At 33.4% G+C, this 27,895-nt stretch overlaps 1 protein-coding gene and 1 long non-coding RNA gene across 10 annotated transcripts in view; both read right to left on the bottom strand.

The window, feature by feature from the left end:
* LOC5564358 (serine/threonine-protein kinase 32A) overlaps positions 1–27,895 on the bottom strand; it is a 573,562-nt gene that overhangs the window by 298,858 nt on the left and 246,809 nt on the right. The gene's annotated exons all lie outside the window — the stretch shown is intronic.
* LOC110674121 lies at positions 3,795–4,172 on the bottom strand. The gene is made up of 3 exons (XR_002498685.1): positions 4,021–4,172; positions 3,891–3,957; positions 3,795–3,833 (listed from the first exon to the last, which is right to left on the bottom strand). It is a non-coding gene; the product is annotated as an uncharacterized LOC110674121 (long non-coding RNA).

The raw sequence follows: 27,895 nt of genomic DNA, 5'->3' as shown, positions 1-27,895 counted from the left end.
CTATAGAGGTAAATTACTGGATAGTCTGTAAATTACTGGATAGATAGTAAATTACTGAATTTCTCAAGAAGTTATATTTTCATCTTGTTCAGAAATTATCCTTGAAGTCTATTCTTCCTTTACTTCTGGGTTTTCTAAATTTTACCGGAAAACCTCTAGAAATTCCACTCTCGTATCGCACAAAAAATCAAACCATAAATATGGATTCTGACATCAATTGATAGCATTACTTCTAGAGAAGCAGAAGATTAATACAAGTTTATTTATGAATATCAATGAATCTTTTCTCTCTTCCCTACATGGTTTTACATGTTTCTCTACAGATTCCTTTACCGCTAGATTCACAGAATTTATAGTAGAACTTTCAGCGAAATATCTTAGTTTAAGATTTGACAGAATCTATGATTTTTTGGAGGAATTGTTAGGGAAACTGAACTTTTGAATGATTAACTAACATTGTTTAGGTAAATCCAGGAATATATTTCGGAATAAATTTGCTAATAAAAAGTGGACATAGAAGGAATGGATGTCCACCAGCGAAATATGAACAAGTCCCACAATATTATTAGACTAATTTCCAATAGATTTGCAAAAGGTCTGAAGCCACCCTTTAATATTCCTTAACTAATTTGATTATACTAAAATTCTATAAAGAACATCGAAGAGTTAAATTTTTTTGAAAGTTTGGCTACAAATAATAAGATTTCTTGAAAAAATATTGTTTAATCAATAAATTTATTCAAACGAATTGCCGATTTCATTTCATTTTTCCACAATAGCCATTGATCTGAAGAAAACTGGGCTATGCCGAATTTCCTTTAAAGGTAAGCCTTATTTTTTGTTAAAAATTTCCACTTTGAATTGTCTGAGAAATTCCATTAGTAATTTTGTCTATTTTCTCAATTATTTGTTGCGGAGTTGAAGTTAATGTTTCTTTAGTGAATTCTTATAAGGGTAATCATCATCACCGAACACTTCGAGCAGGGTACCCTAAAAAATATGAGAAATCAGAATGCAGTGAATATGTTGCTTTTTGCTGAAATAGCATTATTTGCATTATTCAGAAAAAAAAAACAAATTTGGGAATCGAATTTCCAGTATATTGATGCTTTTTATATCACGGTATTTTTTGCAACGGAGATGTCTAAAGATTGCACTTACCGCATTCAAGAAGATGCTAGTTCTAACAGTAACCAACTGATCGACAGCCGGACAGATAGGCTTTCGGATGTCACGCGATTCACCGAAGTCAGAACCACGACGCTGATGCTGTGTGTGACAAGCGAGGTTTTCTCACGATAGATACAACAACATAAAATATCGTAACTACTGAAGATATTTTTGATAATAAAAAGAGTCATGTTAAATTGTTTTTTTTTTTATTATACATATCAAAATTCTGGGAGGGCCTGGATGATTCTGGAGGGGGCCAGGCCCCCCTGGCCCCCCTGTTCCTACGCCAATGAGGGGAACTTCGAGAATTACGGAAATGACTATACAGATGATGGATGAACAAACAGAGAAAAAGCAACAAGAATAACCTGAACAAAAAAAGAAATAAAACAAATGAACTGAGCAAAACGGCCTAAGGCTACGAAAAGAACGCGAGGCCAATTAGCCAACTGACAAAAATGAGGAGAACGACACACAAGAGAATGGCCAAAAGAATGAGGAGAATGACCACAATAAGGATAAGGAAAGATAAGATTGCTAGATCAAGAACAAATATATGGTAATAAACAATGACGACGAGATTGATTAGTAAAAATATATTAATGTCCATAACTATTAGAACGACGATCAACAAGCGATGCTTAGAAAAAAAAACACCATAAAATTACGAGTACGAATAGAGTGATGATAACGAACAGAATGACGATACGGAAGAAAAAAGAAATATAACAAGAATGTAAAATAACTTCGTGAATAATGACAATGAAGAGAATGACTATGAAGACAAGGAAGAAGAAAAAGACGAATAAATAATTACAATAAAAAAACCAATAGCGACCAGAGAATGTACTAACATTAAAATTAAAACAAGCTCAACAAGTAAGTGTACGGAGATGGCAAAATATATAAAAAATATAAGGAATCAACAAAAAGAAAAAATAGCTACGTAAATGAGAAGAATAACAGGTGCAACAAGAAAAAAAATGAATTGGATTAGAAAAAAAACAATGTTAACGTGAACGAAAGAGCAAAGAATTTCACAAAAATACAGAAAATGATAAAAAATAATGAGAACAATACGACCGTCACAAGTGAAGAGCATTGTGAAGACAAAATGAAGGAACAGTAGTAAGATAAGAAGAGAATATAAACAACCAGGAGCCAAACACAAAATGCAAAGAGCAACAGGTGAGAATTGAACGACAATTACTATAAGAACAATGATTACCAAAGAAGCAAATATAATTATGAGCTAGGAGGATGAAGAAAATAAAGACCATAAATATATAATCACAATAATAACAAAAAGCTAATAACAAAAACGAAAAGAGTGAAAACGACGTAAAAACAAAGCTGGTCATCGCAAAATAAGCATTACCGACATAAACGGAATAATAAGAACATTGAGAATAACGAGAAAACGAAAATGAAGAGATATGAAGAAAAAAGTCATGCGTGGAAAAAACCAAGGCAATGAAAAATGTAAAGAACGAAGAAATGAATACGGAACCTGACAATATCGTCGAGAACAAAGAAACCGACCAGTACGAAAAAACGGTGAAGACGAAGCAAACTAAATAAGTAATAAACTAGAACGAAAAAAAATAAGATGAAGGACAAAATTATTATAACTTACAGAATGATGAGATAAAATGAGAAAGAAGTGAACTATGAAGTTCCAATGAACGAAGAGTCTGTAGAGAAGGACAAATACTAAGGTAGGTGTACCAGTTATGGACGTAATGGTTCTCTATTTCGCCATACGTGATAATTTGATTATCTTCAAATTTTCATTCATTCTGTGTGTTTAAGTAGTTTAATATCAAATATATCTTGATGTTGAAACATTCAAAAACATTAAAAATGTGAAAATTTTCGAAAAACACGTATGGCCAAATTGGGAACCACTATAGCCATAACTGGTACACTTTCCCTATGTACAATGAAAACAACAACCAATGTGATAAAACCCAAATATCTGTTAGAAACAATTAGAGGATAGCAAGAAAAACTAGAGAGCATAACAAACAAAAAGATCGGTGAAAAGGAAGCAAAAATGAAACAACAAGAAGGGAGAGAAAGAAGTTGAAAAAAACATTGAGAACGAAGTGTAAGACGAAACCAAAGAAAAATGACAAAATAAATTGAACGAAACTTATTATTAAACTAGGATAATAGAAATTAATTAAAAGGAACTCGTAATTTAAATGAACCAGATGCAACCAGCAACCTGCAGTAATATACATCAGAAGCGAGTAAAACAAAGACAAAAAAACGATCAGAATAAACAGGAAATGACGAAGAGAACGACAAAACCACAGAACACACATGCTTGACCTGTTGGAAATTGCCAACCGGGGGAATGATTTCCAAAATAATAATCTCAGAATTAAACGATCGTTGAACGGGATTTACTGATGAAAGGATTATTATTTTCCTGCAAAGCATATCAATTCATTTTGTATATAATATGTGATTAAACTATTTATATAATTAAGCAATCATTGGGTTATCGTATAGTCATAGGTCATTGTCAGTTTTAACTTACGTTTAGTCCCTTTTCTGTCCTGAGTCTAGTCAATGTCTAATTTGTGGGTCAGTCTGATGTAGATTACTGAGATTCGCTAGTAATCGTGATTCACCTGTACTTATAAGCCGTACTGTAATGTTTAAGTTAGATTTAAGCATTTGTTTACATTTTAGTTATTACATTTTACCACTTTAGATCGTAAGTTCAGCAAACAACTCTGGTTAGGGCACTGCAGTTATTCAGTCGACAATTTTCTAAGATTTCACATTATATATTAGGATGATAATTCACTTCTTCAACATGTATATATATACTACCTTAGAATTTTTCAAATTGTATAAATAAAAAGGCTATAAGCAGCTGTAAGCAATAATCCACTTTAATTTTAACTTTCACTTCAAGGAACCTACTTAATTTTGCATGATCATGATTTTATGCTTCTCTCTATTCTCATGAGATGTCTCACCGCTATGACTAGAGTTTTCAATCCCGGGAACATTTCCCGGGAAATGAGATTTCCCGGGATTCCCGTTTCCCGGGAAATGATTTCCTGTTTCCCGGGATTCCCGTATTTTCCAGGATTTATTATTAGTATTTCCGGGTAGTTCTATTAAAAAAGGATTGACCATCCATTTTCAAACCAAAACTATCGTATAATTTACTTTTCATATCATTCCAACCAATGACTAGCTATACTTCGATATTGACTATTTTTTGTAATCAAATAGTTGTTGATAAAATGGATAGCTTTTTGACGATATATATATTTTTTAAATAGATTATATGCTATACAAAATACAGGATTTTTCGAGGGATCATCCATGAATTGAGTACGCTCATAAAGTTTTCATGGATTTAACCATCACATTTTCCATCGTTAGACTCTAGTTGGTTTTTATTCTAGTGCTTGAAAGTTTTGATTTAATGTTGGTACAGGTCGGACTCGATTAACCGTTGGATCGATTTTTTTTCACTCCGGATAATCGAATCTTCCTAATAACCAAATCACTAAAATAAAAATTAAAATCTGGATTAAAAGAACTTAAATATTATCTTATTTCGTTGTTTTATTTATATGATGCAGTGGCGTAGCCAGAAGTAATTTCTGGGAACATTAGGGGTCTTGGGAAGAAATTATTTTGACCGGCATACAAAAAACCTCTTTATCGAACCCCTACATCCATAGCTGCAAAACCATTCATATTGTATATTGCAATACAAAATTATCTCAAATTAATGCAAACAAATCTCAAAAACAAGAATATCAAAGAACAAACTCCGGATAATCGAGTCTAAAAATCCGGATAATCGAGTCTGTCCTATACATATTATTTGAACTTCATACGATTTGTCAAGAATAATCTCCACATGGACTCAATATCATAATTTGTGTTGTTCTGAAGCCTAGCGTACATAACGAAATCAATAGATTTTTTTGAGAAACATAAATCAATTACTTACAAAAAAGAGAATGTGGGTACCATACAAGTTTACTGGTATAAAAATATATAACAAAAATACGAATTAATAAAAAAAATCATCAAATTTGCTTTATTTTCACGTTTTTGAAAATTTCCCGGGATCCCGGGATTTCCCGGGAAATGGCAAATTTATTTCCCGTTTCCCGGGAAATCAAATCCCGGGAAATTTGAAAACTCTAGCTATGACAGTGCGAATCTGTCATTCCTGTGCTTACCGTCCGTACCTTACCTAACGAGGGGTAATCTATCGGTCGTCTGTAGACACCGATACAATAGAGGCGCGCTGGCGTAGATTCGCCAACATGACCAATATTACTCAAAATTGAGTACCGTAAATTCGGGTGAAATTGATCACTGTGTCACTCGATTTTATTTCTTTCTAATGGAGCACAAATATCAATGTAACCCGCAGTGAATGAACGTTGCTAGTCGTAAGTCCAAATTGTGTGTTGTGAAGTTTTTTGCGTTCAAAAATATTCGTTTCTATGAAAATAATGTAATCAAAATCTTGTACGTTGCAGTATTGACAAACATCAATAAACTTCTAGTAGTAGACAAGGATTTGAACATGGTATAATCCTGAAAGTTTGTTAGGATACTTAAGATATATCCCTAAACTAGATTTCATAATTGAAATAATTGAATTTCTGTAAGATATCAGGAAATTCCTTAAGGAATTGCATACATTCAGGCGTTTTCTGCATTATTTCTATAAATATTGTATTGTTAAAAATTTGGCAAGCATGTTCGGATTCCGGGAGCTCAAATTCATTATGTAGAGTTGTTTTGAAAACTAACAATAATCGCAATGATAAGTGATCAATTTCACCCCGAATTTAGATCTCCAGATTTTTTTTATTTTAGACATATTTTTTAGCACTAAAAGTACATTTGTTAGAAAATGTCGGTACTCGAGTCAATGAGGCTCACCTTCATGCTTGTTTTTCTGCATTCAGTTGTTTGGCATTGTCAACATTATAGAAATCAGACAAGAAAAACTGTAAAAGTGATCAATTCCACCCGAAATTACGGTACGACTCACAATAATTCAGGCTGTTCTGGCCCAACACTTAATTTGCGTTAGTTTCTAGCATCCTAACAAAGCACATATGCTGTTTTCCTCTTCTTTTCACATTTTTTTGATATATGAAGATAACTTGCATTATCCAGCATCCTTGTGTCCTACTGCGTATAAGAAGAAAACCTGTGTTGAACTATTTTGCTTAAGACATAAGCAGTACTGTATAACAAGCGTGTAAAAAGAAACAAGAAAAGTGGCGAGAACAACAAGAATGATGATAAGAAGAGAAGAATGAAATTGACTAGAAAGATGGTAACAGATAAATCTGAACAAACATAATAGACCATAAACAGAATTTAGGTTTATTGACAACGAATCAAACAGCAATAATAGAGATAATGGCAAAAACAAGAAATAAAAGAGTGATCAAAATTAAGAATAAAAAAGAAGTACGGGAACAATACGACGAATCAAACGATTAATATGATAATAATGAAATATATGTCGAAAAATAAATGAAATAAAAAATAAAATTAAAAACTAAAGTAAAACCAAGAGAAAATGACAATCATAACGGAAACTTAGAGCGGAAAACAGAAGATATCTAGAAAAAAAAAATTACTAACATATATGAAAAAGCACAAGACCTTAAATAATAAAATGAAACAATGAAAATGGAAAAAATGAACAGTTAAAAATCTAAGAGTATGAAGAAAGCAAAAACCATATGAATTATGGATGAACAAAGGGGACGACCAATGAGAATGATGAGAAATGAAATAAAATGCACAAAAGAAAGACTAAAATGACAAAATGAATGCGACTAGTTTTGTCAGTACAAATGAAATAATGTCAATAACTATGAGAACGATGCCCAAGCGAACGATAAAAAAATGAAAATGCAAAAATGGACCCTGAATGGAACAAAGCATATAAAAGCATGATTGGAATTAAAGAACAACAAATGAACCCGAACAGTGGATTACAACAGTTGTAACAGATTTTGCTACGTTTTTTTTTCTAACAAAATATGTTATTATTTTGGCTGGTTAGTAGTTAAAATAACAAACATTATAACACGATTTCCTTGACACTGAACAAAATTGAAACAAAATATGTTATAATTATAACAAAAATATAACTCGTTTTTTTATTTTCATAACTGAATTAAAGCTAAATTTGTTATAAGCAATTGGTCTTAAATTTTTTATGACAACTTGTGTCATAATTATGTTTTGAATTGAAACAAATTTTTAACAGACTTTGTTATTAGAACTGATTTTGATACAATTATGTTATAATTTCCTTCACCAACTCAATGTGCTTCTAACAAAAGTGAAGCAAAATTTGTTATTTGTAACAAATCTTGATACAATTGTGCTTCAATTCTGATGCAATCTACTGATCGGGAAGAGTAGACAAAAAACGACGTGAACGGAGAGAGCAATGGATTTGTAGCGCATGATACGGAAGCAAATAGAGAATCAATAAGAACGGATTAAACGTCGGGAGTTATGACAACAAGAACGACTAAAAGGAAAAGGTCCACGAATCGAAGAAAATAAAGTAAATAAAAAAAGTAAAAAGAGAATCTAATAACGGTTAAATTGAAACAAACAACAAGAAATAAGTGAACGGGGATTACAGAAACAATGATCATGATGAATAAGATATGTTATAAAAAAGTACGAAAAATATCTGAGCAAAAAACGATAGCAAGCAGACCAACGGATATGGAAAGAGCATAAAAAAAGATAAATTCGAAAAGAAAGAAAGAATTACGCAAACAGGAAAAGAAACTTAGAAACAAAAATTTTTACAAGAGTTAAGAAAATTCCAACAAATAAAAGATCAAACCAAATAAAAAAAAATGTCTGTGAGATTCCATAAAAATCGAAAGCAGAAGCAAAAATATTGAAAAAAACAACGAGCGAAGAACGAATGAGCTGTAAGGAATGTAATACCATACCCCAGTGAAATTTAACAACAAAATGGTAAGAAATTTTGTAAATGGGTTATTAGGGTGATTCAGAATTCAAAAATGTATGATAATTCAATATCCCATACCTTCCTCATCATCCTTACCACAAAAATAGCGTTCTGTGAAATTTTCAGCTTTCTAGGTGGTGATTTAAAGGTGGCCCAAAGACAAAGTAGGTTTATATGAAAATTACTATGGAAAAATTTTAAAAGATTTTCCATACACGTTTTTACAGTAATGTTAGTACGAACTTATCATTCCATAGTGAAAACTCATTCTTCAAACCTTAATGAAGGATGTTGCTGAAGATAGAAATCAGTTATGATCTTATTTTGTTTGGGATCTATGAAGATGTATTCAGGGCTATAATCCCATATTAAGCTAAATAATAGCAAACAAACTCGTGAATATCTCTTTACTTATCTATCGGATTGAATTGCTCTCTTCAACAAATTTCTTTAATATGGTTTGAAGAATGAGTTTTCACTATGGGATGATGAGTTTATGCTTACATTCCAGTACTGACGTGTTTGGAACATTTTTCAAAATTTCTCCATAATAATTTCCATATAATCCTACTTTGTCTTTGGGCCACCTTTAAATCATCACCTGAAAAGCTGAAAATTTCACAGAACACTATTTTTATGGTAAGGATGGTAAGGAAGATATGGGAGATTGGATTTTCAAACATTTTTGAATTCTGAACTGCCCTACCCGGCTAAGGGTACATAACAAAATTATATCAGCATATGTTATTATGTTATAAGTTTTTTTCGAACATAGGTTGTTACAAACTTGATGCAGGATATTGTTAAAATAACTAAAATTATAACAAAAAGTGTATGAATAGTAACATAAACATAACAAAATGTGTTTTGATTCTATCAAAAACATATAAAACCAAGTTATAATGTTTGATACAAAGTATCAAAATTATAATATTGCTGTGTGCATTTGAAACGCAAATATCAAATGCGGGAACACCAAATGCGGTAAGATTTTCTACAAGAAATGCGATGTCAAAGATAGATTTTTCTTGCTAGGTCGGCGGTGATTTTGAAAAACGTTGCTAGGTGTCCTTTGATTGTTTTGTTTTACCGCATTTGGAGGACGTTTAGTCAAAATTTGCATCTCAAACCCATACAGCAATACTGTTCGATATACGATAATATTGTATATTATTGAAATGCATAACTATCTATTTATTTTGTAATAAAGTTGTTAAAAATGAACAAAAAAATATCTTAAAGGGAAATAAAACACATTATGTTATTTTTCTGTTTTACTATGTTCTATGGATAACGGAGCCTAACAAAATTATATCATAATATGATATGCATATCATATTCTGATAAAATCTTATTATATTTTTGTTACAAGCCTCTAGTCGGGTAACCCTACCATCATTATTATTATTATTGGCTTTATCAACAATTATCATCGTTTGATATCTGATTTTGTTATCATCTTGGCTGAATTTACAGCAAACATAACAAAAATTAGAACATAAGTTTGTTCGTCGAATAACAAAGTAGTAATAAATTCTGTTATTACTGAGTTCAAATTGATAACTAAATGTTTATCATTCATAGGTCATATCAAAATCGAGAAAGATGGGAAAACCGACGAGAACAAAGAAATTTTCAAGTTCGATGAAATTGCGGATACGAAACAAATAAGTAAGGGAGTTGACGAAAAAGAGACAAATACAAACAAAATAAATTACAACGAAAATAATTATAGATAATCGAAAATCGAAAATCGAAAATATGGAAAATGGAAACTGGAAGATTGGAAAATTGAAACCTTCCAATCTTTGTATTTATATTGGAAGAATTGAAAATAGGAAGAGTGGATGATCAGAAGATTTTAAGTTTGTGAGATTGTAAGATTGAAAGATTGGAAGGTTTTAAAAAGTGGATCTATGACATTTGGTCGAAAGACATTTGGCCGAATGACATTTAGTCGAATGACGTTTGGTCGAAAGTACATTTGGTCTAACGGACATTTCGTCGAATGGACACTTGGTCGAAAAGGTTTAGTTACAAAATAAACCATAGGATATTTGGTCGAACCGACGTTTCGTGGAAAGGATAGTGGTGAATCTTAATAGTATGAAAACAAAGGTTTACGTTTGATCAGACTATCGTCGATAGTAGCATTTTGTCGTTAATACAAGAGTGATTGAATAATTGTAAAGTATCAGGCATTTTATCAACAATCTATATGCAATAAGCAAAATTTTGTTATTCATTTCTATGGACGCTCTCCCAAAATTTTGATCAACCTCTTGCGTTGTTTAAGGTTTCATGCTGCTTTTTTGTTCAGGCATGTTCTGTGATTCAAGATAAGCTTATCTTAAATGGAAACAAGCCAACTTTTGTCGTCTCAGTCAACTCGTCTTCTATTTCCTAAAACATAGAATTATCACAATTATAATTTTTAATAATTCAAAGCTTTTACTGCAAATTCTGTTTTTCACCCGAGATCATCAACACTATCAGCAAAGCCATATATTTGCTTGAGGAATGTTAATAAGCTGGAAGTCACTATAAGCCAATTGGTCATAAGTAGAGTTACCGACACCAAATATTCACTTCGCCATAAAGGTTTTCCTTAAATCATTTTTTTCCTGCCGTTTTGATTCTGATTTCCGCATTTAAAAATCTTACCCACGTCCGTATGCTGCAAAAACCGGAATTCAAATAAAAATCCCAAAAACTCTCTCCGAATGCTTCCGTCAGATGAAGATCAGCAGTTCATTACAAAGAACGATGCCATTTAAAAAAAATAATAAATAATAAAACATTATGTTCACATCGTTGAGCAATAAAATAACTTGTTGGGCAGTTTTTAAAAGAATGATGATATTTTCAAAGAATAATAAATTCACTAGAGCTAAATATTTCAGTCAATGTACAAAAAAAATCGCATAATTTCAAATAAAAAGATGTACGGAATTTAAAACAAAGGCTACATAAAGTGTCCCGTTTCTTGTTCAATAACAGTTAATGATTCAGATTATTCAAAAAAAGACGTTATCTTACCATACCTTCGGTACATTTATTACGTGAGGTAATTTTCGGGATATTTCAAACCCCCCCAAGCAGCACAGTTTGTTTCAACTCAAGAAAACAAATATCTCTTGAAACAAATCAGAGTTGTCAATTGTTGAAAATAGCACATACAATTGCACTGAATTGCAACGCAAAAAGCGCAAGAGATGGAGTCTGTTTGCAACATATTTATGGAAAAGTGAAATTGCTTATTAGTTGCAAAATACTTAAGAGAAAAAAAAATGAAAACAAAAATGTAAACGAGAATCGAACTTTCGACCTCAAGATCATAAATCATCTCCTCTACTCCATCAGCTCTTCGAAGGAATGCTTCGCCAATCCACTATATAAGCGACTACATTACCTGTTTATGAAGGCTTGTTGTATGTTACTTTACTGCACCCTTCGGTATACAAGCTCAGTACTAGCAAAATTAGCCCACACCTCAAATGCACTAAAGTTAAAGCAAAAACTTTCGCGCAACATATAAGAAACATCATTTAAACAGACAAAGTGTTGCTAGAACATGTTTTTGTAGTTACATGGTGCATAATGTGAAACTGCAACTGGTTTGAAACAAATAAACGATTAACTGTCAAACACGTAGTAAAGTGCAACTTTCGCGCAACTGGGATGGAACTTCTTGAGTAGTAATCATCGAAACGGAACAATAAACTCAAGTTGCGGATGCTTTAAATGAAAGTAATTTGAAACAAAACATTCAAAAAGACATTTTGGAAGAAGTTGCAAGAGTTTATTTGTAATGTTACTGAATACATCTTGATAAACTTGACTTCATTGCTGTTCACAGAGAACATTTGCAGCAAATCTAGTTGTTTCGATAAAGTTAAACGTCAAACAAGGTGTGGAATACAAGTTTATTGGAACGATAATGAAACTATGAGCTATCGATATTAATATGCAACGGAACTAGAACTAGGTAAGTTACAGATGCTTTTATTGATACATGTTTGACACCATTTTTAAAATGCATCTCTTTGAAAGATGTTTCGCGTGCTACTTGGGCCTTTCCCCCTTAATAAAATGTTTTGTACGAAAATGAAAAATAAATTGTATAAATAAATTAATTGGCGCGGAAGAAATCTCAAACTCCCCCTCCACCCATAAACCCTTAAGTAATTAATGGACGGCCCCCAACTTTGCAAACAATAATCAATTTTACCAAATGATCTTTCAACAATCTATTTGGAAATAAACTTTCATCAAATTTCCATTCAACTAAACGCAATTCGACTAAAATAAATGTTCCAAAGCAATTCGACCAAATGTCCATTCGACCAAATGTCCTTTCGACCAAATGTACTTTCGACCAAATGTCATTCGACCAAACGTCATTCGACCAAATGTCATTCGACGAAATGTCCTAAAGCCTTAAAAATTGAAAATAAGATTAGCATGTAACCAGAAAATCAAAAATGAATCTGCCATGTTTTAAATATATCTCATCTTTCTATTACTATGACACGGATGCGTCTTCTTGCTCTCGTTAGAACATGAATTCCCTCCACGAACCCATCTGAACGTCATTATATGTGCAAACATCAACAAAACAAAATTAAAATAACGAGAAGAATGGGACAGACTAGAACTGCAAAATTTCAATTAACGAAGAGATCCAAAAAATTAAAATGAATATATACAATTTAGTCATTTATTATAATGAAGAAATCCAGAAATCTGTTTGAAACAAGGGCAGTCAAGAAAAAAGAAAGCACAAGAAACAACAACATTGGCAAGAAGTATGATAAATAAATGAAGGAATGAGACAACAGGAAGGGAGAGAAAGAAGCTAACGAAAACAACGAGAACGAAGAGGAAGACAAATCCAAAAAAAGAACAAATCTTATTATGCAATAAAGAACTAGGAAACAAAAAAAATAGTAAGAGCAAACCTATAAAAAAATATGATCAAAACCAGAGGTCAGAAGAACGATAAACATAGTCCTGAGAAAAACTTAAATGAATCGTAGTATAAACGAACCAGATGGTACAAGTAGCAACCTGCAGTAATATACAGCAGACCCGAGCAATGTTTCCTATTTCAACACCCTGAAAGTTGTTCATACCAACCAAGAAGCAGGAGCTCTACAAATGGCACTGGCATTGCACCATCATCGTCACCACACAATCCAACTATTCATCCAATTACTACGGCAAAGCCCTGTGACAAAGACTGCGACGTTGGATTTTTGCAACAGCTCCCCGTAGCTAGTAACATTGTGGATCATACGAAAAAAAAGTTTAATTAAATTCCTTATCCCGCCGGCGGATAGTAGCAGTGTGGATGAAACGAGAACAAGTTGCAGAGGAATATCTGCTGGAGGAAAAAGTTTGTTTTCTACAGCCATGTAGCATTTTTCCCTGTTTCTATTTGACGCGAGTGTACCGCGAACTGCATTCTTTCGTTGGCGGTCTGTTGCAGGGGAGTCTGTCAATCTGTGACGAGGGTTTTCTAATGAATTTTATAAGTTTAATTGAAGGGAAAGTTGTGCAACGTTGACATTATGATAGCTGAAGCATCATACAAATGGTTTAAATTTGTATCGTTCTAAGAATAAGTTGCATTGCGATTTATAAAAATTATTTGAAACAGCATGTCACCTTCCATACAACTTATTTTTACAAGGAAACCTTATAACAACTTATTGGTAGCAATTTGACTTAATTTTCTTAAATCAGTTCGATTTTCACGACCCAGGAGATTTAGTTCTATCCTTCAAATTATTTTGAGAATCCTTCCTCAAAATCCACTGAATGAGACCTTGATGGAACGTTTGCTTCAAAGACATCCTTTGTTTGCGCAAAGTCTTCATCTAAGAGGAATTTGCATACGTTCACCGATCCGCTTCAACCGTCGTCGGTTGAACGTTCCACAAACTTCTATATTTTACCATCAGAGCCAAACGAACCCGTCCCTATCAAACAGCATAGCGCGGTGAGAAAATTTGCAATTTATGCAAATTTTCTCTCGCCGTCAATGTTGTTCCGGTTCCGTCCGTGCCAAAACAGGAAGACGCAGAACCCACAATCCGACGAGTTTCCAACCGCGGAAAAACAAGACACCCACCACCAGATAGCGAGATAAAAGTGGCGATAATGGTAAACGTTCCACCGCTTTGCCGAATGGCAGCAGAAGAAAACATGCGGAAAATGAGTGCAAAGCTTGATGTTTGCACATATAATGACGTTTAGATGGGTTCGTGGTGGGAATTCATGTTTTAACGAGAGGGAGAAGATGAGACCGCGTTCAAACTGCGTTGGAAGTTTTAATCTTCCCCACATCGAGGATGCATCTGTAGTTTTGTGAAGACATCTCGACGACGGAAAGTTGTGCTTCACAGTCACAGATAGATGAGATTATATGCCGAGCAACATGGATTTTCTGATTATATACTCATTTAATTTTCGATTGTTCAATCTATTCTGTTAAACAAATCCAATTTTTCAATCTCCAAATCATCCTAATTTCCAATCTTTAAATTTTCCAAATTTACAATCTACAAATATTCCAAACTTGCAATCTTCCAATCTTCTAATCTTCTAATCTTTCAATCTTTCAATCTTCAAATCCTTCAATTTTTCCAATCTTCCAAACTTCCGATCTTTTTAGTCTTTTTAATATTCCAGTATTCTAACCTTCGAATCTTCTGATCTTCTAAATTTTCAAACTCTCAGTCTTCCAATTTCGATTTTCGATTTTCGATTTTCGATCTTCGATTTTCGATTGTTCCGATTTTCGATTTTCGATTTTTCGATTTTCGATTTTCGGTTTTCGGTTTTCGATTTTTTCGATTTTACGATTTTTCGATTTTCGATTTTCGATTTTCGATTTTCGATTTTCCAATTTCGATTTTCGAATTTTCGGTTTTCGGGTTTTCGATTTTCGGTTTTCGATTTCGATTCGATTTTTCGATTTTCGGTTTTCGATTTTCGTATTTTCGATTTTCGATTTCATTTCGATTTTCGATTTTCGATTTTCGATTTTCGATTTCATTTTCGAATTTCGATTTTCGATTTCGATTTTTCGATTTTCGATTTTCGATTTTCGATTTTTCGATTTTCGATTTTTCGATTTCGATTTTCGATTTTCGATTTTCGATTTTTCGATTTTTCGATTTTCGATTTTCGGATTTTTCGATTTTCGATTTGTCGATTTTCGATTTTCGGATCGATTTTCGATTTTTCGATTTTCGGATTTTCGATTTTCGGATTTCGATTTTCGAATTTTCGATTTGTTCCGATTTTCGATTTTCGATTTTCGATTTTCGATTTTCGAATTTTCGATTTTTCGATTTTCGATTTCGATTTTCGATTTTCGATTTTCGATTTTCGATTTTCGATTTTCGATTTTCCGATTTTCGATTTTCGATTTTCGATTTTCGATTTTCGATTATCGATTTTCGATTGTTCGATTTTCGATTTGTCGATTTCGATTTTCGGATTTTCGATTTTTCGATTTTCCGATTTTCGATTTCGATTTTCGATTTTCCGATTTTCGATTTTCGATTTTCGATTTTCGATTCTTCGATTTCGATTTTCGATTTTCGATTTTCGATTTTTCGATTTTCGATTTTCGATTTTCGATTTCGATTTCGAATTTCGATTTTCGATTTTCATTTTCGATTTCGATTTTCGAATTTTCGATTTTCGATTTTCGATTTTTCGATTTTCCGATTTCGATTCGATTTCGATTTTCGATTTTCGGATTTTCGATTTTCGATTTTCGATTTTCGATTTTTCGATTTTCGATTTTCGATTTTCGATTTTCGATTTTCGATTTCGATTTTCGATTTTCGATTTTCGATTTTTCGATTTCGATTTTTCGATTTTCGATTTTCGATTTTTCGATTTTCGATTTTCGATTTTCGATTTTCGATTTTCGATTTTCGATTTCGATTTTCGATTTTCCGATTTTCGGATTTTCGAGTTTTCGATTTTCGATTTTTCGATTTTCGATTTTCGATTTTTCGATTTTCGATTTTCGATTTTCGATTTTCGATTTTCGATTTTCGATTTTCGATTTTCGATTTTCGATTTTCGATTTTCGATTTTCGATTTTCGATTTTCGATTTTCGATTTTCGATTTTCGATTTTCGATTTTCGATTTTCGATTTTCGATTTTCGATTTCGATTTTCGATTTTCGATTTTCGATTTTCGATTTCGATTTTCGATTTTCGATTTTCGATTTCGATTACGATTTACGATTTTCGATTTTCGATTTTCGATTTTCGATTTTTCCGATTTTCGATTTTCGATTTTCGATTTTCGATTTTCGATTTTCGGTTTTCGGTTTTCGGTTTTCGATTTTCGGTTTTAGATTTTCGATTTTCGATTTTCGATTTACGATTTTCGATTTTCGATTTTCGATTTTCGATTTTCGATTTTCGATTTTCGATTTTCGATTTTCGATTTTCGATTTTCGATTTTCGATTTTCGATTTTCGATTTTCAATTTCGATTTTCGATTTCGGTTTTAGATTTTCGATTTTCGATTTTCGATTTTCGATTTTCGATTTTCGGTTTAGATTTTCGATTTTCGATTTTGATTTTCGATTTTCGATTTTCGATTTTCGATTTTCGATTTTCGATTTCGATTTTCGATTTTCGATTTTCGATTTTCGATTTTCGATTTTCGATTTTCGATTTTCGATTTTCGATTTTCGATTTTCGATTTTCGATTTTCGATTTCGATTTCGATTTTCGATTTTTCGATTTCGATTTTTCGATTTTCGATTTTCGATTTTCGATTTTCGATTTTCGATTTTCGATTTTCGATTTTCGATTTTCGATTTTCGATTTTCGATTTTCGATTTTCGATTTTCGATTTTCGATTTTCGATTTTCGATTTTCGGTTTTCGAATTTACGATTTACGATTTTCGATTTTCGATTTTCGATTTTCGATTTTCGATTTTCGATTTTCGATTTTCGATTTCGATTTTCGATTTCGATTTTCGATTTTCGATTTTTCGATTTTCGATTTTCGATTTTGATTTCGATTTCGATTTTCGATTTTCGATTTTCGATTTTCGATTTTCGATTTTCGATTTTCGATTTTCGATTTTCGATTTTCGATTTTCGATTTTCGATTTTCGGTTTTCGGTTTTCGGTTTTCGATTTTCCGATTTTCGGTTTTTAGATTTTCGATTTTCGATTTTCGATTTTCGATTTTCGATTTCGATTTTCGATTTTCGATTTTCGATTTCTCGATTTTCGATTTTCGGATTTTCGATTTTCGATTTTCGATTTTCGATTTCGATTTTCGATTTTCGATTTTCGATTTTCGATTTTCGATTTTCGATTTTCGATTTCGATTTTCCGATTTTCGGATTTTCGATTTTCGATTTTCGATTTTCGATTTTCGATTTTCGATTTCGATTTTCGATTTTCGATTTTTCGATTTTTCGATTTTCGATTTTCGATTTTCGATTTTCGATTTTCGATATTTCGATTTTTCCGATTTCGATTTTCGGTTTTCGGTTTTCGATTTACGATTTACGATTTTCGATTTTCGATTTTCGATTTTCGATTTTCGATTTTCGATTTTCGATTTTCGATTTTCGATTTTCGATTTTCGATTTTCGATTTCGATTTTCGATTTTCGATTTTCGATTTTCGATTTTCGATTTTCGATTTTCGATTTTCGATTTTCGATTTTCGATTTTCGATTTTCGATTTTCGATTTTTCGATTTTCGATTTTTCGATTTTCGATTTTCGATTTCGATTTTCGATTTTCGATTTTCGATTTTCGATTTTCGATTCCGATTTTCGATTTCCGATTTTCGATTTTCGATTTTCGATTTTCGATTTTCGATTTCGATTTTCGATTTTCGATTTTCGATTTTCGATTTCGATTTTCGATTTTCGATTTTCGATTTTCGATTTTCGATTTTCGATTTCGATTTCGATTTTCGATTTTCGATTTTTCGATTTTCGATTTTTCGATTTTCGATTTTCGATTTTCGATTTTCGATTTTCGATTTTCGATTTTTCGATTTTCGATTTTCGATTTTTCGATTTATTTCGATTTTCGATTTTCGATTTCGATTTTCGATATTTCGATTTTCGATTTTCGATTTTCGATTTTCGATTTTCGATTTTCGATTTTCGATTTTCGATTTTCGATTTTCGATTTTCGATTTTCGATTTTCGATTTTCGATTTTCGATTTTCGATTTTCGATTTTCGATTTTCGATTTCGATTTTCGATTTTCGATTTTCGATTTTCGATTTTCGATTTCGATTTTCGATTTTCGATTTTCGATTTTCGATTTTCGATTTTCGATTTCGATTTTCGATTTTCGATTTTCGATTTCGATTTTCGATTTTCGATTTCGATTTTCGATTTTCGATTTTCGATTTTCGATTTTCGATTTTCGATTTTCGATTTTCGATTTTCGATTTTCGATTTTCGATTTTCGATTTTCGATTTTCGATTTTCGATTTTCGATTTTCGATTTTCGATTTTCGATTTTCGATTTTCGATTTTCGATTTTCGATTTCGATTTCGATTTTCGATTTTCGATTTTCGATTTTCGATTTTCGATTTTCGATTTTCGGTTTTCGGTTTTCGATTTTCGGTTTTCGGTTTTCGATTTTCGGTTTTCGATTTTCGATTTTCGATTTTCGATTTTCGATTTTCGATTTTCGATTTTCGATTTTCGATTTTCGATTTTCGATTTTCGATTTTCGATTTTCGTTCTTCGATTCTTTTCTTCCAATTCTCTCAATCTTCCAGTCTACAATTTGAAAAGATTTTCAGGATCTTCAGGCCGCCACACATAATCCGATTAAAAAATGCAAGCACAATAATAATAAAACATTAGTGATCACTACAGTAAAGTTTGATCATCTTATCATTTGATGCTTTTATTAGACTTGTTTTTTCTTCCAAACTTCCGATCTTTTAGTCTTTTAATATTCCAGTATTCTAACCTTCGAATCTTCTGATCTTCTACAGGGTTGCGATGGATCTTCTTCGTGAACAATGATCGACGCATCTTTCGCGATCCAACATTCGCCAAAATTCATTTTTCATTTTTGCGTCACGAAGAGCATCGCAAAAAGCGAACGGATGCAACGTCGAAGAAGCAAAATGAACACACCGATAAGTGGTTCGCGAAGCCTCTCCCCTCGTAGGATTCATTTATCCACGTGCTGTTCATTCTCGTGATTTCATTGCAAGGTTGCTTCTTCTCGTAAAGTCAAGCAAACACTCCACGCTAAGCCAACTCCACGCAGCGCATTGTGTTAAAACTACACAGAATGAGGCAACCAATGCAGAACTGGCTGAGTGAGTGAAAATTCTGAGTAGGGTCGCACTAATTCTGTGAGTTGCCGACGTTTTTCGCCTTCGGCTGTCCGAGATCGATGGAAAGGGAACTGTCAATGATATCCCGCGTGGCAGCAAACAGTGGCCGTTGTAAGATGGGGAGTTTTCTGAGATGTTTTCAAAGCGAAAAGCCGGAAGGTGGTCGCAAATGCGAAAGTTTTTTCCCCATTTGCTTCCGCTTCGGCTATTGAAAATAAAAAAAATCTCTGAAAATCTTAAAAATTGGAATGTTTTTTTTTTAATGTTTTCAGTAGCAAAACAAAAATGGAAACGAATTCCGCATTCCAAGGCGTTCCTCCTCTGTTCGCAATTCACTCATTTCAGTTTTGTTCACCACCGTTTGCACAAAACTGTGCTACAGCCCCTTTGCACAGAATCTGTGCTGCACGAAAGAGGCCAATTTTGTGCGCTCGGCACTCATTTTTGAGCGGAGCAAGTTTAGCGTGATTGTTACATGCCCACATGAAGATGATCGAAATGAATATTTTTCTGTTCTTCGCGAAAGAGCAGGCGGCGTGGATCGTACCGTTCACGATTTACCAAGCGATGGAAAATCACCCGATGATAGCGTCGGGAGAAACAGCGATCCGAAAATGAAACACGAACGAATGAAGCGCCCGAACGGTTGTTTGTGTTTATTCGCAGATTCTGTTTTGATGCCTACGAAAATTCATTCGTGCCTCGCGTTTCCGATCGTTGTTCAGCAACATTGATCTTCTAAATTTTCAAACTCTCAGTCTTCCAATTTCGATTTTCGATTTTTTCGATTTTCGATTTTCGATTTTCGATTTTTCGATTTTCGATTTTCGATTTTCGATTTTCGATTTCGATTTTCGATTTTCGATTTCGATTTTCGATTTTCGATTTTCGATTTTCGATTTTCATTTCGATTTTCGATTATCGATTTTCGGTTTTCGGTTTTCGGTTTCGGTTTTCGGTTTCGATTTTCGATTTTCGATTTCGATTTCGATTTTTCGATTTTCGATTATCGATTTTCGGTTTCGGTTCGATTTTCGATTTTCGATTTTCGATTTTCGATTTTCGATTTTCGATTTTCGATTTCGATTTTCGATTTTCGATTTTCGATTTCGATTTTCGATTTCGATTTTCGATTTTCGATTTCGATTTCGATTTTCGATTTTCGATTTTCGATTTTCGATTTTCGATTTTCGATTTTCGATTTCGATTTTCGATTTTCGATTTCGATTTTCGATTTTCGATTTTCGATTTTCGATTTTCGATTTTTCGATTTTCGATTTTCGATTTTCGATTTCGATTTTCGATTTTCGATTTCGATTTTCGATTTTCGATTTCGATTTTCGATTTTCGATTTTCGATTTCGATTTTCGATTTTCGATTTTCGATTTTCGATTTTCGATTTTCGATTTTCGATTTTCGATTTTCGATTTTTCGATTTTCGATTTTCGATTTTCGATTTTCGATTTTTCGATTTTCGATTTTCGATTTTCGATTTCATTTCGATTTTCGATTTTTCGATTTTCGATTTTCGATTTTCGATTTTCGATTTTCGATTTTCGATTTTCGATTATCGATTTTCGATTATCGATTTTCGATTTTCGATTTTCGATTTTCGATTTTCGATTTTCGATTTTCCAATACAGGTATGCTCCGTTTTTATCACGTTCCGATTTTGTCACGCTCCGATTTTGTCACGTTCCGATTTCGTCAACAAATTATTCCGTTTTTATCAACACACAAAAATTGATATTTTTTAGTTTTCGAAATGTTTGGAATATAAACTAAATACTTATTCTGAAACAATTTAAATACTTTTCAATAGCCTCAGAGTTGAATTTTCAACATTATGTTAATGTTGAGCACATACGATACATGGTAGGTGTCAAGTCATATACGATTAAATAAGGTTTGACTTTTTCCTATCCACTAATCAATTGAAGTTTTTAAACTTAGCATGGTCTGTTGGAAAAGATTAACCAATCCTTCAACAATAGAGAGATGCTCTGGCCACGTCCTAGCAACAACTGTAATTTATGATTAGTTGAATACGTACTCAAGAGAGCTCTGCAATTTGCCTTTTTCTTATTTAACATGGCATATAAGAATTTTCTGATTTCGGTTCCGCAAATTTTCAAATCGAATAATGTGAAAATTTAATTGCCTGATGGTGCTATTTCAATTGCAAATGTTCTTACAGAAGTTTTGTAAAATGGTAGAAGTGTTTTATTTATGCGGAAATTGAATTCAAACATGACTTGTGGCGTTCTGCATCTTAGATTTTTCGTGATTCCGCTGGTGGTTCGGCCGGTACTACGCCACCCTAATAGTTTTTTTTTCGTCAGTGAAAAGTGTGATTCTGTTAAAATATAATGATAAAGCCTAGTTCTCATGGTTAGGAGATCTGATGATGATGGTTAGTGCTTTCTCAAAATAAATGTTAAAAAAAAGTGATAAAACCGCATTTGATTACGATTATTGTGCCTCTACGTAGAATATTTAAAACCAAAATGAAATGTCCAGTTTTGCTCTGTCCATTACGTGAGCTTTATCGACGATGCACCCATGCTGTTAATTAAAATGCGGAATCATCCAGAGGAGGTGGATTCGATTTTTCAACAAATCATTTTGTTGAAACTTTTTACGGAGACTGCTCCTATATTCGGCGTTAGGACAAACAAATGGCTTTGGCGAGTTCGTTCCGATTAAACTGCTTTTTTCAATGCAATCTAGGCTATTTCTGTGTCATAGGGTTGGGTCAATTTATCTTCTTGTTTCAGAGAGTAATGGCGCTTCAATCAAAGCTAATTAGCTAGGACATAAGGTGGAAACATCTGTGCCCCATCCCTGGAAAACAAGCGCGCATGGAGTGACATTAACTTTCTTAGCTACATCACTCCCAACGTTGATAAAAATACTTCATTCACACTTGTCCCCAAATAACAAAAGATACACTCATCTACACATACGCTAAATTTGAATTCGGTCGCATCACTCGCTTATAGTGAATCCAATGCCATCACCCTTTCCTATATCCAACTCCTTGACATCTATGAGGGCGTCGGTGAGTCGCTAGCCTCTCTTTAAGTAGGTGTCATACCATCATTATCCTTTGCTTTCCTCATAACGGAGAAGATGGGCGTGGCCGGCAATGGAAATTGTCATGTCTTTTCATCTCTGACTTCCGATTGGACAACTATTCATTCCAAAATAGATTTCCATAAGCAATTGGAATAAGAGTGGTATGCAATCTTCAAAATACTCCGTTACCACGCAACGCAACGCAAGAACATGGCATCAATTTTCTATGTAAATTTGATAGACACAAACCGCCGTCTTACGTAATTAATGAACAGCGTAATTACGTAAGGCAGTTTTTCGACCCATCCTCCCCCCTTAAGCCCTTTCGTGATTGTTCAGTTCTTTATTTTATAACGAATGCACTATTTTTCAACAATGTTGAGGCAACGGCAAAAGACATGATCGATTTTATTTTTGGATAAGACTGACTCCTTCTTATTTTGGACATTATCTTCTATCTCTCAAACTCGATAGCGTAGCACAAATTATACCAAACAGCCATTGAATAAATCCTGTTCCAATGGGTAGGAGAAGAGGTCCAGCAAAACTAAGCAATCTATAGAAAATTTTGGAATCTCCAGCAAACATGAACCCCTTCCCCACATGGAGGCTAAACGGTTAATTAAGAGCCCTATACCAACAGCCATACGCTTATTCATAAAACTTTACAAAAGAGTTTCTCACCAAAAAGTTATAATTTGGATTAATTCTAGAGATATGAATAAAAATTGAATGGTGTTTGTATGTCACAAAATGGCTTGAGAACAGACTTACATGATTATTTCACTGTTGCATTGGTCTAGTGTTCCGATGTGTTTGAGTGAAGGAAACGATTTGAAAAATTCTCTGTAATAATTCGAAAAACAACTGAAAACTAGTTTGTCGTTTTGTATGGGAGATTGCATGCCATTTTTCAGCAGCCTACTTGATGGCAAAATGAAGTTTGACAGGACCACATGTATTTAATGTTTTGTTTATTTAAAAAAAAAAATAGAACTTTATGGTAGTTTATTGCCAGTCTATTCGTGAAACGCGAAGCTAAAAGGCGATGATTCGAGATTAACGATCCCTGTTTAAGTTGGTAGTAATAACTTTAGATCACCACAATTATTTTACTGATAAAATTTTGGCAATTCAAAGCACAGGAAACGTTAAATATGGTGATTTACGGCTTTGGCACGTTTCGACTATATATAAGTCAAAAATTATAAACGCCAAATACACAGTATTTTCCTATCAAAACACACCATTCAAAACATTCAAATGATTATTTGTTTTTTCAGCTTCCCGCTGACGAGATTTCCGAGAAGGAACAAACAATTTCGCCAGAGATGTCATCAGTTCAAATGGACGCGCCTCAAAATGCGACTGCTTTGGAACTGCCGAAAAGATTTGCCTACAGTGCTTATGGGAAAATTGCCGAAGAGAATGATGCTGCCAACAATAGTCACAATGACAAGAGATGTTTGAAGCGTTGTAAAAACGATTCCAAAAAGCATTTAACATGTCTGTCGATGTGAAAGTGTTGAGCAGTGCATAAATGTAAATAGAAAAATATGAAATTTATCTGCTAATGCCGCGAAAATTATAAAACAAGCGCAGCGTCGGCTTAGATTGCCGAGAATACGTAAATTCCCCTATTAACTGCGAAAGTGTTTATAAGAACACTAAGCTGAGAAGAAGGCTCTTTCTCAGTTGGGATGTAATGCCATACAGAAGAAGAATATTAAAAAGAAGAAGCGGAAGGATGAGGAGGGATAGTAGAAAAAAGTTTTTTTTGTTGTTCATTTTTTTTTTTGAAAAAAAACTATGATCAGCTTGACCCACTTTCTTGTAGTTTTTTTACAAATATGACGCACCTTATGATGTAAAGGACATTTATGTGATTATCGTTTTAATATTCTGTATTACATTTAATAAAATTCTAACCAAGAAAATTAAAACTATTAATAATTTATTACGAAATCATATTGATTGATAGAAGTCTGCTACCAACTTCCGTTACGAACCTGTAAGAATGAACAATCAAAATGCTCCTCACAGCTCCTAAACATAAATACTGTGCATTTATGTAATGAAATGTGTTTTATCCTGACATAACTGCAATTTTCCTTTAAAATTTGTAAAATATTTTGTCTAGAAAAAATATTCCGTTTTTGTCACGGTTCCGTTTTTGTCAACTGAAAATGGCCGATCGTGTTGATAAAAACGGAACATACCTGTAATCCAATCTTCCAATATCCAAACCTTCCAATCTTTCAATCCTTACACTCAAAATTTCCAACTTTTCACCTTTCCTACTTTTCAAATTCTCAATTTTCCTACAATTCTTCATTCCTACTACATTCCTCCCTCCCCCCTACTTTCCTACTTTCTGACTTTCCTATTTTCATACTATCCTACTTCCTTCTTGCCAACTTTTCAACCATTCAACTTTCCATTTTTCCAACTCTCCATCTACTTGACCTTCCATCATCTCAGCCTTCCTACATTCCTACTTTTCTAGTTTCCTTCTTTCTTATTTTCTCACCATATTACTTTCATACTTTTCTATTTTTCTACTTAACTTCTTTCCAACTTACCAACTCTCCAATGGACCATATTATTAATAATAATAATAATAATAATAATAACACGGCACCGCTAATACGTTAAATAGCGAACTCGTGCATAGGTTAATTTACCAACCTTCCAACTTTTCTTGTTTCCTACTCTCCAGCTTTCCTACTCTCCCACTTTCCTATCTTCCCAGCTCTCCGACTTTCTTATTTTCCTACTCTCCAATATTTCTACTTTCCTGTTTTCCTACTTTCCATCTCCTCTACTTCTCCACTTTTCTTCTTTCCAACTTTCTTACCTTACTACTATCCAATTTTTACTACTTGCCTACTTTCCTTCTGTCCAACTTTTTTATTTTAATGTTTTCCAACTTCCCTACTTTCATTATATGTATCTATTTTTCTACTTTCAAACTTTCCATCTTTCCTACTTTCCATTTTCTAACCTTCCAACCACCCCACTTTTCCATTTTCATACTTTTCAACTTTTCTTCCTACTTTCATTCAATCCTATTTTTCCTTTCCAACTTATCATTTTTTTCAGATTTTAAACTTTCCAACTTTTCATGTTTTCTTCTTTCCAGCTTTACTACTTTCCTGCTCTCCTACTTTCCTAATTTCTATCTTTTCTACTTTCCTAGTTTCCTAATTTTCTTCTTTCCTACTTCACAACTCTTCTGTTATCCTACTTTTCAGCTTTCCTACTTTCCATCTACCCCACTTTCATACTTTCCTATAATCCTTTTTGCCTACTCTTCTACCTTCTACTTTCCTACTTTCCTTCTCTCCTATTTTCTACTTTTCTTTTTTTCAGCTTTCCTACTTTCCTATATTTTTTCTATATTCTTATTTTCCTTCATTTCAACCTTCCTATTTTCCGTCTTTCCTATTTTTCTATTGTCCTACTTCCCTACTTTTCTTCTCTCCTACTTTCCAACTTCCCAACTTTTCTATTTCCCCACTTTCCAAATTTCCTACTTTCCAACTAGCCTACTTTACTAGTTTCCTTTTTCCATCTCTCCTAATTTCATACTTTTCTACTTGCCTACTTTTCTACTTTCCTACTTTGCCTCTTTTCTACTTTCCTTCATTCCCACCTTCCAACTTTCCTACTTTCCTACCTTCCCACTTTTCTACCATCCTATTTTCTTATTTGTCAACTTTCCTACTTCCCTGCTTTCTTACTTCTACTTTGGGGTCAAAAAAGTTACATATACCATGTGGTTATTCATGGGGTCTTGCCAAAGACCACGGTTCATACAAATTTTAAAATTTGTACGGACGATGACCACGTTAGGGGAGGGGGGGTCTGGAATCCCAAAAAACTTTCCACGTGGTTAAAGGACAGCCCTTTTCCTATTTTTCTACTTTCCTTCTTTCCAGTTGTCTTCCTTTCCTACTTTACAACTTTCCTTCTATCCTACTTTCCTTTTTCTCGTCTCTCCTACTTTCCTGATTTTCTACTTGCCTACTTTCCTATTCTTCTACTTTCCCACTTTTCAATTTTCCAACTCTTCAACTGTCCTACTTTCCTTCATTCCAAACTTCCAACTTTCCCACTTCCCAACCTTCCTATTTTCCAACTTTCCAATTTAGCTATTTTCCAACTTTCCTACTTCCCTACTTTTCTACTTTCCTACATTCCTATTAAAGTACTTTCCTTCTTTCATTTTCTTCCACTTTCCAACTTTCCTTTAAATCTTTCCTACTCTCCTGCTTCCTTATTCTCCCTCTTTCCTACTTAAATTTTAATATTGTTCATCCATGGAAGATTAATCCATAATCACAATCAAAAGTTCTAAAAGTGCTCGCAACAAAGTTTTCCTGAGAAATTATCGTATAAAAAGTTATCCACAAATTCAGGACCATCCTAACTTATTCCTTAAAAAATCGCATAACTCCCGAACCTTATTTTACATCACTGAAAAAATGTCTGCAAAAATATGGAGAAACCTTCCCGAAGTCACCATGTTTCTAAAACTGATGGTTTGGGCACAAATATTTTGGCTTCCTAGATATGGCTTTGTAAAAGTATTTGCGAGTATTATTGCGAGTGTATTTAAGAGCAGATTTGCGAGTGAATTTGGGAGTAGATTTGCGAATGAACTTGTGAGTGGATTTGCGAATGGATATGCGATTAAATTTGCGAGTGTATTTGCGATTCTATTTGCGAGTAGGTTTGCGAGTAGATTTTCGTGTGTGTTTACGAATAGTTTTGCTATTGTATTTGCGGGTGTATTTGCGAGTGAATTTGCGAGTGAATTTGCGAGTGAATTTACTAGTAGATCTGCGAGTGAATTGGCAAGTGAATTTGTGAGTGGATTTTCGAGTAGGTTTTAGAGTGGATTTGCTATTGAATTTGCGAGTGTATTTGCGAGTATATTAGTGAGTGTAATTGTGAGTTGTACTGCGAGTGAATTTGCGAGTAAATTTGCGAGTGGATTTGCGAGTGTGTTTGCGAGTAGATCTGTGAGTGAATTTGCGAGTGAATTTGCGAGAGGATTTTTGAGTGGATTTTCGAATGGATTTTCGAGTGGATTTTCGAGTGGATTTGCGAGTGTATTTACGAGTAGATCTGCGAGTGAATTTGCAAGTGAATTTGCGAGTGGATTTTCGAGTAGGTTTTAGAGTGGATTTGCGATTGAATTTGCGAATATATTTGCGAGTATATTAGCAAGTGAAATTGT

This window comes from Aedes aegypti, chromosome 1 (genome assembly GCF_002204515.2).
Source record: "Aedes aegypti strain LVP_AGWG chromosome 1, AaegL5.0 Primary Assembly, whole genome shotgun sequence".
Taxonomy (NCBI): Eukaryota; Metazoa; Arthropoda; class Insecta; order Diptera; family Culicidae; genus Aedes; species Aedes aegypti.
This window is presented reverse-complemented; position numbering and strand designations above follow the sequence as displayed.